Source organism: Strigops habroptila, chromosome 9 (genome assembly GCF_004027225.2).
Source record: "Strigops habroptila isolate Jane chromosome 9, bStrHab1.2.pri, whole genome shotgun sequence".
NCBI classification, from domain to species: domain Eukaryota; kingdom Metazoa; phylum Chordata; class Aves; order Psittaciformes; family Psittacidae; genus Strigops; species Strigops habroptila.
In genome coordinates, this window is record NC_044285.2 from 2,759,184 (window position 1) to 2,773,908 (window position 14,725).

Sequence of the window (14,725 nt, forward strand, 5' to 3'; positions counted from 1 at the left end):
CAGCCCCTGGCAGCCAGCAGCCGGAGCTGTCGCACTGGGTTCAGCACATCCACGGCTTCGCTGGCCAAGATGGACCAAGCACCACAGGGAGGAGGTGGCCCTGGACCAAGGTGAAAGGACAGAGGGACCCGTGTGTAGCAAGAAGAGTCATCTTTTCATACAGTAACCAAGATGCCAAGATACACCTCTTCATACAGTCTTCCAAGAGAAGAGCTGGCTATTCATACAGTCACTCATACTTGGCTTCTCGTACATCTTTGTATGGGCTCTGCAGGCCCCCCAGTTCCACTTAGTGCTGCCCCAAAAGGGCTGGTGGGGGGCTCAGGGAAGTCACAATTCATGCTTTAACTCATTCATTCCTGATTTTTCACCCACAGGGAAGCACTCCCTGTTTTAGTAGCATTTAGAAATAAGCTGGTAACTAACAGTAGTTGATAAGTTGCATTCTCTCTCCCTCTGGGGTTTGTGTGGGCCCTACCATAATGTGGCAAAGCTTCCCTGGAGGCTCTGTGTGCAATGCAAGCTGGGGCACGAGTGTCACGCCAGAAACTGGCCGTGTGCTTCTGGGTTGTGGCTGGTGGGACCTGCTCGTGCCTTTGAGCTAGATGTGTAGCTGTGTCTTTATCACCAGAGAGCAGGGAGGGAGGTTTCTCCATATGCTGTTTGCCTGGAGGATTTTATTCTGGCAAAGCATTTCTGTCCTCTTCCAGGTGCCTTAAGGTCTTGCAGTGTCCTGCAGTTTGAGGTGGGATGAGTAGAGAGAACTACAACTGCAGCGCCTTCCATGGACTTTGGAGACGAAGGACTCAAGGTGAGCTTTCAGATGTTACCATTTGATACAAACTCTGTCAATTCTTTGTGCTAGTTGGACACACCAGTGGGTCTTACTCCTGGAAATGTTAATATTGTAAACTCATTTTCCAACTGTGCTGTCTTGCTGGTTTATAACATGTTCCTGCTCTGCAAGAGCGGAGAGCCTGGCTTGCACTGGCACAGTTTTAAGTTAAATATCAGACTTTCCTGGCTGTCAGCTCTGCTTGTCCTGTCTTTGTCAGACATAAATAACATCAGTGCCATGGTGCTTTGGTGCGGGACTTGCCATAGGGCCGGTGCAGGTCAGGGGGATCGAGTTGGACACGATGGGTGCTCGTACCCACTTTGTGTGCCTGCAGCTCTAATGTGCTGGCATTGTCGATGGGAGGTGTCTCCATGCTCCAGCTCAAAAGACCCATGCTAGCTTTCATGGGCATCATTTTCAGGGCACTTTGCTCTCCCACAGCCCCCAGAGTGCTCCAAAGTGCCGGGACGGTTTCTCCCCATCCCTGGTTTGATGTCACCCTTTGGTACCTCACAAGGCTGCTCGCTCGCCTGTTGGTGATGAACAAGCGCAGGGTTCCCATGGAGATTCGTCCATCCTGCAGCCAGAGCCCCTCACAGCCTTTTCAGGCAGCAACAAAACATGTTTTCCACCACGTTTTAAAGCAGGTTTTATTTGCAGTTCAGCGAGCTGGCGGCTCTGTGCTGTCTGTGGCTCACTGCTGGAGGGAGCTAGGATATACCCCAGGCGTCAGGGAAAGTGCTCGCTTCTGCTCTGCACCGTGCCAGCCTTGGGCACAGTGGGGCTTTCCCCATGCTGCTCTTGAGCTTCATGTGGCCATGGCACAGCAGCGACCCCAAAATCCTGTACGAGCAGCTGTGGGTGTGCTGCTGTTGTGGCTGGTCCATGGAGCAATGCTCAAACTTGGTCCCTAGTGCAAGAGGATTCACTCTTGCACCAAGGTTTACTCTACACAGAGCTGGTGCAAGTTGAATCCTTCTGCGTGAGAACACAGAGTCCTGGTTTGGGGTTTGTGATGAGGAAGGGGTGATGGTGTGGGGCTGGGGCTGTGTTCCACTCAGTGCTGCATCGCTTTCCATCCTGCATTGGATCTTTGCACTGGAAAAAAAGCTCGTTTGCTTTTCTAACAAGGATGATTTTGATTCTTTGCTTTTTTTTTTTCTATTCTACTTTAAATTTTGTTAGAATAGATGAGTAAATACCATGTATGTTGTGTGGGAGCAGCAGTGGCTTGTGGCTTTATGATTCCCCCCAGCTGTGATTTATTGCTTTTTACATGTTTTAATCTATTCCCCCACACCCCCTCCTGCCTCTCCCTTTCTCCTGTGCAGCCCAGCAGCTGTCGGTATCAGTGAAATGACTTGACATTATTTTGCTCTACTTTGTTTCTATTCACTGATTTGTTGAATGAAAACTATTTATCCAGGACTGACATGAGAGATTGGAGCCTTTCAAGAGGAGGCAACTCCGTGGTGTAATTTTGCTCCAAAACGAGTGGAGTGAGAGCTCAGTGTTAAAACAATCCAACCAAAATCCCTGAGCCTGGGATTGTGCAGAAGCAGCAGCTGCAAAACCTACAGAGGTGTTTTATAGGAAAAGCATCTTTCGTTTCCCCAGTGCCCCTGGGCAGTCCTGCTGGGTTCTTGCCAGAGGTGAATTTGGGGTTTCTCTAGGAGAGGGATGCCAGGAGGCTTGGTTGGAATAGCAGGTGCTGGGCAGCGGTATGTGGGTGCAGATGAGTTGTTCCCCTCTCCATGGTGAGCACAGCGGTGCTGGAGCAGCATCTGGATGTGCTCCTTTACCTCCCATCTTCTCCATCCCCTGTGAGCTCATTCCCACTTCAGTATGAGGCATCCAGCAAAAATTACCCTCTGGATCCTTCCTGGGACCTAGTGAACCTGAAGAGAGAGTTACACATCTCCAGAATAGGTGCCTGCCTTCATCCCCTGTGAGAAGTGATGGGCATCTGCAGTGTGCCCATTCCCACCAGCCTGGGTGCTGGGTTTGTGTGTTAACATTGAGGATAACACTGGATGTTGAGGTTGTGATGTCTGTGGTCGAGCTTGCAGCAGGTCCCAGAGCGTTGATGGTCATCCCAAGGAGGACTGGTGGGCTGTGCGGGATGAGAGGAGCTTTGCATTGCTGCATAGACGGGCGTAAGGCTGGAACAAACGTGTGGGGTTTCCATTGCTCACACTCAGGTCTCCAGGTTTGGAGACCAGTGGCCAGCAGCCAGTGGCTGCTGTGATTTTAGTTTAAAAGAACCCCAAACCTGGCCACTGTCACCTAAAATGACAGAAGCTGGTTTGCTGCCAGCACCCTCAGAAAAATCCCACATCTTTCACTCCATCAATACCATCCACACAGCTTGAAGGACAGGTTTTGCCTGGGGAACACGCTCTTGTTTGAGGGATACAGGTTCCCTTTTTCCCACAGAGCCCTGGCTCCTTTCTTCCCGGCACAATCAGCCCTCTTGCCGCTTTTCTTGCCTTTTCTTCCATGGCTTTCCCACATTCTGTTCACACCTTCATGAATATTCAGAGGCCATTGGCCATATGAAGCTATTGAGAGCTCTTGTTAACACTCCTCCTAATGACATGCACCTTCAATAGAAAACAAAAACACAGATAAGAGCTTGTTAGCGGAGACCCTTGTTCCCCACCTAACAAGGTTTCCATTGACTCGGACACTTGTGGTGACACATTGCTTGCTCTCACTGTTGCCTCTTTTGATTTGCGACTGGCTTTTAGGGAGGGTTTTTCCTTTATTTTTTATTCCTTTTTTCTTTCTTTTTTTTTTAATTTTATTGTGCAGTTTTAAGCTAATTAAGAACAAGGTCAGGTCTGCCTCCACAATGAGTTATGGGGCTACAATGAGCGCAGGGAGCAGCGTGCTGCAGCCCCGAAGCAGCGGGCGATGGGCTCTCCTGCCGCGCATGGGAAAGTTGTGCCGCGAGTGGCATCGCTCTGCCCGCGCCCGGCAGAAGGAGCCACAGTTGGGTCAAGACGTGATTAAACCCCAAAGAGCAGCTCAGAAAAGGGGCTGAGACCACCTGCTGTGGTTCCCAGGGGGTCCCCAGGTCCTAGTGTGGCTGGACATGGCCAGTGGCCAAAGCACCATCCCCAAGGTTGTGCTATGGGGTGACTCTTCCAAAACAGGACCAGGCTTCTGTGCCAGCATTGCCACGCTCCCGAGGTGCTCCAAGTGATGTCGCTCCTGATTTATAGAATCAGAGGATAGAATCGTAGAATCAAGTAGGTTGGAAAAGAGCTTTAAGACCATCAAGTCCAACCATTACTCCAGCACTGCCACATCCACCCCAAAATCGTGTCACTAAGGGCCTCATCTACATGTTTCTTGGACACTTCTAGGGATGGTGTTTCCACCACTTCCTTGTCAGCCTGTTGCAATGCCTGAGCACCCTTTCAGTGAAGAAATTTTTCCTAATATCCCATCTAAATCTCTTGTCCTATCCCTAGTTACTTGTGATACTTGGCTGCACACAGAGTAAAGCCCCGTAGCCACATCCCCAACACCATCTGAACCATCTGCTGTGGGGCTTTTCCCTGGGATAGAAATCCCATCCCACTTTGGCAACTCTTGTTTTCCCACCCCCCAGTTGTGCTTCGCCTCCCTCCAGCGGTCAGGCTTTCATCAGGCTGGGCCCCCCCATTCCATACCACGAGATACCTCACTTGTTGTTGGGGCTTTTGGCCACACCTCGTTATTTCTGCTATTATGAGTCTCTCTTGGTGGTGTTTGTCATCTTGTCAAGGCCCCTGAGTTTCTATGGATACTGCTTCCCGAACTGGGGACAGTTGATGTTATCAATTAAGACAGTGTCGTGTCTGAACCCTTCCAGAGGACTTTATAAAGATCCAGAGATAATTTCCCTGCAATGCTCTGCTCTTATGGAGCTGCCTTTTCAGTAACAACTGCTCGGTTGATGCTCCATGTATTTGGGTTTTCTAAGTGTTGCCAGGCTCAAAGGCAGATCACCTGCTTGGCAAATAGGATTAGATAGAGAGTGATAGGGGTTAGTAACAAACCACCAGATAATTTATATATATTTTTATATATATATATAGCATGCTGTAATATGTAAGCAATAATGAGATAATAATGGCTTTAACCTGCCAGAGGGGAGATTGAGATGAGCTCTCAGGCAGAAGTTCTTGCCTGTGAGGGTGCTGAGGCGCTGGCACAGGGTGCCCAGAGAAGCTGTGGCTGCCCCATCCCTGGCACTGTTCAAGGCCAGGTTGGACACAGGGGCTTGGAGCAACCTGCTCTAGTGGAAGGTGTCCCTGCCCATGGCAGGGGGTTGAAGCTGGATGAGCTTTAAGGTCCCTTCCAACCCAAACCAGTCTGGGATTTTATGATAACCATCATAGTGATGGAAGTAAAAGGCACAACAAAAACACCTGCCATGGAATAAAAGGACATTTGCTTTATTGTGCTCTTTTGGGACTCTCTGGGAGGAGGGAAAGCCTCTTTTTTCCCTTCTTAATGCCCATCTTGAGGACAGACGCATGCGCAAAGCCAAGAGGATGTGGAATATTTCTTGTGAAAATGAGACTGCTTGAAAGTTTCCAAATAGATCAGTTAAACTTGTTTTCCTTATGGACAGCAGCATAAGCAAGCAAAATGAAAGGCATATAATTTGCAGTTGGAAAAGCAGGTAAAGGAATCATAGAGGAAGATTGCACTGGGTTTATTGGGGCTTTACTGGGAAGAGTTTGAGCAGAAGGAGCAGCTTCACCCATCACCCAGCAGCTTCTCCCTCTCCTCATGCCATTTCTTGCAGCCCCAGTATGTTTCCACAGACAAATTTACTTCGCCTACTGAATTTCTTTTGCAGCTGATTTGGTATCTCCAGTCCTGCAGGAGCCAGCGTTGCCTCCATGCCTGTCCCAGCTCAATTCTGTCCTCCTTGCACGGGGGAGCAGGATGGGGACACGTGGCTGGAGGGATGTGAGCTGCTGTCCAGAGAGCCCCGTGTCCTGCTCCCCAGCTCTCAGACAGCCGCTTCATTTTTCTATGGCCTTCTGCAACCATAAAATGTAGACATTTAATGACTTCTCAGAACTACCAGGAGCTTTGCAGCCTTTCAGGCAGACAGAGAGCCCCAGCACTGCTTGCATTTACTCTCTGGTGTGAATCAGTATCTGGGGGCAGGAGGCAACAGAGAAAAAAGCTTTGATTTGGATTTGAGTTTTAGCTGGTGATTACAATTCTTTATATGCTCTAAACAAGTTTATCTCTCCCTAGGTGGATGTGTGCTGCCAGCTGTGCTGTAATATCCACTGAGGGCTGCCCAGAGGTGCAGGAATAAACTCATACATTATTAGCTAATACAGGGAAGTGATTCGATATGGGTCTCAGAAGCTGAAGTAGATAAATAGGATGATAAATGTTGGCATTAGCAGACGTGACTGACTCCTCTGTCTCTGTGATTTGGTAGTGCCCAGTAATTAAATAGTTGGAGCCTAATGTATTTTAAACTAGAGCTGCAGCCTGTAAATCACGGAGATTATGCTCTTCCCCGCTGTGCGCGCTCGGGGTCGGGAGGAATTTCCACTCCTGCGCTGCAGCTGTCCGCGGGCTCCGGATGGGAATTGCATCAGTCAGGACTGGGAAAGGCTGCTGGTCCTGGGATACAAACCCATTCCTGGAGCCTTTCCGTCCCAGCAGGGCATCGTCTCCAGTCCTGGAAGGGTCCCAGCCCTGTGTCCTTTTCATCTTGGGTTGTCTCATCTGTTCTGGCTGGAGCAGCTTCATGCCCACATGCAGTGCAAACACACCTGAGATCACTGCATATCCTAAAAACCAGGATGCAAAACATCCTGGTGGGATTTGCTCCTGAACCTCATGCTGTGTTGCTGTGTGAGCATTGGCCCTTTGGGCTGGTTTTGCCCAGTGATTTTCATGATTATTCTTTTCAATGATCCCAATTCCATCATTTGATTTACACCGAGGTTTAGTTTTCTTTGCAGCCAGGCTACGACCTGGCATTGAATTAAAATGTTTTGTCTTTTGCGTTATATAGGTTGTCCAAGAAGGAAACCCAACTCTCAGCTTGAAGCTGCACTGAAGTGAAAGTTACTTTTTATCTTTCTAAAACCCCTTGTTTTAATTTCTCATCCTGTCAGTGGCCAGACCTGATTCTTCTGCAGGAGGTTGGTCCCATTACACAGCGTTTCTCCATTAGCATTTAGCAAAGGACAGGTTGAAACATTTCCGTGCCATTCAGCCATTTTACACCTTTTAACACAGTTCCTGGATTAGCTCAGGCTTTCATTGGAAAATTTCTCTGGCCACACGTTCAGCAGACACCATTTTACAGGAGACCTGCTCTAATGACCCTGCCCACATGCAGAAACGCTGCCTGGAACCACAGCTGTGATAAAACCATCCCTGCTCTTCCTGGATATAATTATTTCTAATACAGTCTATTTTGTACCTCAAATTCTCTCCTCTTCCAGCTGAAGCATTTTTAAATAAAACCAGTAATTCTGTGGTATTATAACAAATTATGGTCACTGAGGGCTGCCGCTGTTCTACTCACAGCGGCCACGAGGAACTTTCCTCCAACAGAAAGGGTAAAGATGAGTTCTGCTGTTTTAGCTAAAAGAAATGTTTCTCCTACTCTTTTTATTAGTAGAAGCTGGTGCTCTTCAACCCACGCCTGAAGCAACAGCTAATATTGCTTGCAGCAACATTAGCAGCAGGTTAATGACTGGTGAGCAGGAATTATTGGAGAGGAGTTTGTGTTTAGGAAAGCATAAGGTGTAATCCTCCCCGCCAGGCTTTGCAGGGAGTTTGCTCATCTGTAAATCATCCTGTGGCTTGTTTTTTCCATACGCTGTTGCTGTTTTGCCTTCCAGCTTTTTTTTAGCCTGCCTGTTCCAGGTACTGCTGTGATACATGACCCACACAAAACAGAGGGACTGCACCCTGTGAATTGGCTGCCCTTGGCCAGCAGGAAGTTGAAGGACATGGGGACCTTCCTCTATGGAGACTCATCCAGCTCCATAGAGTTAAGGATCAATCCTCTTTCCAGAGTCCCATGGGAAGTCCCTACTTCCCATGCAGTCATACATCTCTGTGCACCATTCTTTGGACAGAGGCTGCTCTTTATACTTCACGTGTGAGTGGGATGCACTACAGGTTGCCAATGGACCAAAGGGATAAAGTTTTACAAGCTGTTGCTGATGATTTGAATGAAGGAAGAAGTGAGCTCATAGCTTCCTTGGAGAGATGCTGGTGGACCAGAGAGGCTGTTTTAGTATAAGCAGGGAGCCACTGAACAAAGATGTTGGTAAGTGGTGGTATAGAGCTGGCAGAGCTGTTGTACTGTAGTTGCACAAAGAAACCATGGGGACGTTTTTCCCATGATGGGAAAAATCTTTGGAGTGATCCAGCTAACGCTGGATGGAATGGAATAAAGTACCTGCAGACCCTGATGTGCATCAGCAAAAGTGGTGGTGGGGTTTGCAGAGCCTTTCTGTGTAGGCAGAGATAGTAAATGCGGCCATGTCTGCTAAACTCCTTGGCTCTGGCACCTCTTAAAATAGCAAAGATGGGTCATTTCTCCAAGCATGTTACGAACATTGTTGAGTTAATTCATTGGCTTTTGTGTGTGTGGAGTGGCGGGTAGGAAAGCAAAGGGTTTCAGGTTTGCCTCCAGCCATCTTTTATGGTCCAATCAGCCAATTTTCTGTGTAACTATAATAAATCACGGTGACAGACACACAGGATGGCGTTGTCTTTATGTAATTATACCATAAATGGCCCCATTTTCTCCCCCAGAAAAGCCCTCCCAGTTCCTTCCCTTTTCTTTGCTGGAGAAGGTTGTTATCCTGAACACAATAAGACAGACGCATTTGAAGAACTTATTTTGTAAGCAAAGGCTGAAGAGATGGAGCCCGCTCCTTTTTCCATCGTGTGTCTCTCACGTGGCTCTTTGCTCCAAGGGGGGATTTGCAAAGCAAAGGGAAACAATCTTAGAGCTCAGGAAATCGAGCGTGAACTCTGGGACTGAAGCAAAAGCCTCTCGTTTTCCATTCCCATCCCCTGGCTAACTATTGTTGCAGACTGCTTAACAGTAAGCGCGCAGCCCAGGGCAGGCTCTGCCTGTGAGAAGCCAGATAAACTATTCTCCTGTGGGCACTTGCTGTTATAAAACCCACACAATTTGTGTACAGCAAGACTTTGGGGACCTCTTGCCTTGGCTACTGTTTTGAAAACTGAGCTTGTGTTGTTTCTCCCTCCCCTTGCCCTGTAAATGATATTTTTCCTTCCCATTTGCATTAAAAAAAGTAAAAAAGACCTTTTCTCAACAAGGATATGAAACTTCCGTCAAATTCACCATGTCACTGGAGACCCAAAGCTAATAAGTCGATCTTATGTCTGTATAATAAACTCATTTATTAGGTTTTTATTTTAAGAGTTGGTGGTATTAATTAGATTGATATGGCCCATAAATCACTTGATTTGGCTGAGCCCTCAGATACTTGTAATTTAAATTAATAGAAGTGCAGCTTAATTAATCTGATTAAATCCTGGGATAAGCAATGTGCTGTTTGCAGCATCCAGGAGCACATTAGAGGGAAAAGGAGCATTTTAAGGTAACGCAGCTGCTTCTTTGGAGGGTCAGATTGGCTCAGCTGGTGAATCGAGATGCAAGAGTGGAGCTGCAGAAGATGCAACCCAAAAACCAGTGCAAGGTGAGAAGCTAGACCTGTGAAGTTGGGCATCTCCTGAGACCTGGCAGCCTGGCAAAGCTCATCACAGCTTCAGGGCCAGGCAAGGAGCTGAACTTCCAAAGTCAGAGCAACCGCTCTGGTTTTGGGGAGTCCTGACCTTCTTTCATCCTTTGGCACCAATAAATTAATTCCCAGAAGGTGAGTTTAAGCCATTAGTGAGCACAAGCCATGGTCTGATCTCCTTTGTGGTCACCATCTTGATTTTTCTCCCCCTTCAGTGCTGCTGAAAGGAGATAACATTTCTTTTCAGGAGTGAATCATCAGTTAACCAGTTCTTCCTTGCCCAAGGTCCCTGTCAGACAGCAATGAGCGCACCAGGATGAGCAAACAGAGTGGGCTAATGCGGAGGTAAGTTGATGTGTCCCATACCTGCTCTGCAGTTCCCTTCCCATCAAGAGTATTTCTCCTCTGGTGAAGTTTCTGGATACTGGATGGTGGTAGCGGGGACTTTATCGTGGCTTGCCTGTACACAGGACTGACTACAGCCTCCCATGGGATATACACTGCAGTGTGTTCTCATAGGGATGTGCTCATCTGCTTCCCAGCATCAGGAGTTGCTAAACCTTTGCCGGACAGATAACACCAGATACTCAACTGGTGTTTCCATCTAGTTTTTCCAGAATGCTGTGGGATGACAGCTCTCAAGATTGATGTTCCCTGTCTGTACAGCCCAGACAGCTGCCCTGCAGCCTTCTCCCTGCGCTCCTGCTAATTTGCCTTAATCCTGAGTTTAAGTGAGCTTCCCTATGGATAAGAGTGGAATTCAGACCCTGTGGTCCACCCTAGCCTTGGTTTCTCTGTTGCCCACAAGCGGTTCATGTGGGTTGGTGGCACAAGTCAGATACTTACACCATTCCCCAGGAGCTGGATGAGAACCTCTCCCAAGGAGATCACAGCAGGTTTAGCAGCAAAGCTCCAGCCCAGGGCTTGTGCAGCCGCAGGTTGTTTCCGTTAGAGTACAGATGCCATAAAATATGTTTTCTTTAAAAGCAGGAGCTAATGCGATTATAGCAGTTGGATTAATCCAATATTCTCCTTCATCTTCAAAAGAGAATTGCCTAAATAGCCAGAGACACATTTTATGAGTCCTTCTTAAGGGCTATCAATCAAACTTCCCAAGAAAGGCACTGATGCCCTTTTTGCTCACAAGAGGGAAATCAGATTCCCCACGGCTTCGCTCTCAGCCTGCTGCAGCCTTGCAGTGCAATCGCTGCATCATGAATGGTCTGGACATCATTTTCTTCTCCTGGTCCAGAGGAAAAACCCACATGGAGGAAACCTGTAAGAAGAAAGAGAAAGCAGCCCAATTAGAGGCAGTGATCCCTTTGCTCTCTGCCCTCTCTCCCCCTGGATGAAGCAGATGTAAAACAATAGCTTTATTGGTGAAAATTTTAATTGAGGAGTTCAAAGGAAGCAGCAGAGGCTCCTTTGATCCCTCGGTGTGTTTGAATGCCCCGTTGCAGCAGTGCCTGCTGGCCACAGCACTGACCTCCAGTGTTAATTAGTGTTTATCTGAAATTGAATTAGCTCACGACTGGCAGAAAGCAGAGTGAAAATCAGCTATAATCATAGATCTGTGTGATTTTCAATGAGAGGTAAAAGCAGGGTTTTGCCTGCCGGAGCTGACATTAAAATCACTCGAACTTCACAGTTTTTGCTTTGTTTTTCTAATGCTCTTCAGTCAGATGGTACTATTTCTCTTACTAATACCCCATGCTGCCTTCATCTTTGCTGAGTCTGCTGGTCCATGTTGCTCACTGGAACTTAAACCATAAACCAACACTGAACAATGATGCATTATTTATAGCAGACCGAATGCTGGGAGGTTGACAATAGTGCAAAGCTTCTCTTTCTTGTGGTCTGTAATCCATAAATAAATACATCATCTATTTTGGTTTGCAGAACTGTCTGATGGATGGGAATAGCCTGTATTATACGAGGGCACTGGGGGTGCTGTGAAAAGCAGCACCTGCTTTTGGTGTAAACTGGCCATTTCTGAGAATTAAAACTCTTTATGTAGATGGGATTGAGAGAAAGTTGCCAAACCACCTTCCTGGAGCTCATCTTTGGGGCTTTCTGGAAGGCAAAGGGTGATGGGGTTCTCAATGCTGGAATAGAAATGTGTAAAAGCATCAGGTTCTCTGTGCGAAATGTTAGCAAGGACAGACTTTTATACCTAAACCTATCTCAAAAGGCAGGTCACAGTTTCTGAGCGGAGAATAGTCAGAGATGTGGAAGTCAAACGTGTCCACCATGAACATCTGCAGACTTTCACGTCCCACTGGAATGAAATCCCATCCTCAGATCAGATCCAGACCCCAGAGTTTCCAAGGTGCAGCGATGGTTTTATTCCAGCCTTGCTTTTGGCTCCTAAGCCAGCTGAAAGGTGGTCCTTGCTGCTTGCCCACACAGTGTGCTCATTGGCATGGAGCAAAGCACTCTGAAAATAACCTGGTGCCATTTATGCAGTGTCCTTGGGCATCCACTGCTCTGTTTTCTGGGCTTAGCCACAAGAGGGTGGCATGATGATGTGCACCAGCAGCTTCCCGCTTCGGCTGCTTCGCTTCTCGCATGGCATTTTATAGCCCGCTCTGTAGATCTAATAAAACTTGGGAACAGATCCTCATTTTTGGCACATGAACACATTTCCCACTACAAAGGAGCTCGATGGGTGTTTCTGAAGGCAGCTCCGACTGTGCAGGATTCCTTGATGTTACATGTGTTCTTTATGCTTAAAAGCAGCCTTAGTTAGTAGGTACCGTATCAGAGTATAAAATTTAGATGATTTAGGGATCAAAACTTTTATTTGGTAACTGCTGTAGGGAGAAATCCTCAGATGTTGTTTATGAGCAAATATTATTTTTCATAGCCATGCATGTTTACAAGACAGTGATGTTCTATGTGATTCCTTTATAACACATCGGGATGTTTCTAGTAGGTCTTGATTTGATTATAGCTGACGGTGAACAACCTGGTGAACAAATACACACACAAAAGACTCACATGACAGTAAGGGAGACTAACTGAAACGAAACAGATTCATTTCACCTAAAATCTACCCAGCATGAGTTGTCTCAGCATGTGTTTGTAAGTCAGACCAACACTAACCCAACCCAAGTGACTCGTCTCGAATAATGAATCAGTCGATGTGACCCTGCATAAGGCAAATTAACATTTGGTTTTGCAAAGCCCCACTTGGGTGACAAATCCCAGTAAAAGCAAGGAGCAGGGCACAGGGGATGTCCAGGTAGCAATAGAAATCAAAGAGAGAAGAAAAAACCCACTCCAAGTTTGACGTGCAAAGCTTTATAAATGGTAGGATTATTCTACCTTACTTTAACAGGGTATTTTTGCCTGTGCAGGCAGACAGATGATGCTGATACTCAGAACCCACCTGAGCCTTGTTGCTGTTTCCCAGCCTGGCACTTGTCTCAGTCAAAACTCCTATGCTGGATCCGTACAGGTTGCTGCAGGGTGCAACCTCAGTCTGAGACTCTGCTCACTCGTGGCTGTAGGGCCCTTGTACGCAGAAATCCCTTTTGCCATGAACATATTTTAAATACAAGCTTCTGAATCTCATTACTTGCTGTCTTTTCCATTCGTTTTTCTTCTAACAATGCACCTGCCAATATCTGCCCCTGAGCTCCATTTTAAGTAGCATTTTCCATAGTTAATGTCCCACTCTTGCTCCCGATCTATCTTTGGCAACTGCTGACTGCCTGCAGCAGGACCAGAGGAAGAGGGAAAGCCCTCTCTGGGTATAACAATAACACAACACCCATTCCTGGAAGAATGATGAGATGGGCTGTGCCATAAATATTTATAAGAGCAAGCGTAATGAAATGAATGGGTAGTATACTGAGGCTCCCTTAGGGTTTGGTCATCACATGTTTTTTAGCTCTTTTCTTTCTTCTCTGTGATACAGAATTGTCCTGGTGTCCCTGGGTTGTCGAGCAAATTGCTTATTGTGTTGCTCACTTACACAATGCATGTTATTATGTGCAACCAGCTGCTCCTGTTTGGCATTGCTCACACATACAGAACAGGAGGCCACAGACACTCTTCTCGCCTGGAAGTCAATGTTCCCTCTAGTGCTGAAGTTGCTGCCAGACCAGAAGAAGCCTGGCAGCGAAGCGAGTCCTGGTGGAAAAGGTCCCTCAGAGGCTCCTTTCCTGGGAAGACCAAGGTTGCAGTTTTGCAGAGTTTGAGCCGACACAGCTTTGTGCTGCTGTGGAAAGCTTCCTCGTGCCTCTGTCTGTGTATTCCCATTGCTCTCCTCGTGCTGGCACTAACTCTTGGGTGATTGCACGGAGCGCTGGAGCTGATTTTCTTATTATTGTTGCCAATTAAGTTTTCAGCACTATCCTTTCCTCTGTCCAGCTCAAGGCTCATTCAAGCGCTAATGCCGACACAAAGGAAAGAGCAGCCAACTCTTCTGGTAATTAGAGCAGCTTAAATGCATCCTAAAATGTCAACCTCAGTGTTGCAGATCTGTCTGGAGTCAGAGCTGGTCAGAAACCAGAGCAAGGCTGTATTTGAGACTGGGAAGTTTAATCCTGCTTGGGAGAGAAAGAACCTGAGCGTGGTCTCAAGCATGTTTCAGGCACTGACCCCCTGTGAGATGGGGACCAAGCAGCTGCAGGCAGCACTTCATACCTGCCAAACTGAAGGGTACAAACAAGTGCATCCACAAAAGCTTCCACTGCTCTAACTGTGGAGCTGTAGAGTTTGACAGCATGGGGATTTGTGTCTGAGCTGCTGTTCCTGATCAGTGGTCTAGGGGAGGCACACTCAGTCTGCAAAGAAAGTGCCTATTCCAAATTAAAACTGTTCTCTTCAATGTGAAGTGGATTAAACTAAGAGAATATAAAGCAACCCTCGCCTGGAATAAGGACAGCCTCATCATGATTTTTAAAATAGCTATTCTGCTTTAAATTGCTGTGCCCCATAACTTTGAATTAACTTCCATTTCTCTCATTTGCTTTAACTACTCTGACCCTGGACCACAGCTTCTCGATGCTCTGAACCCCAGCCCACGGGAGGCAGCCAGACACCATTGTCAGTGATAGAATTCAGCCTGGAACTGGGACAATACTGCACTGCCTGTTTAATAAAAACACAC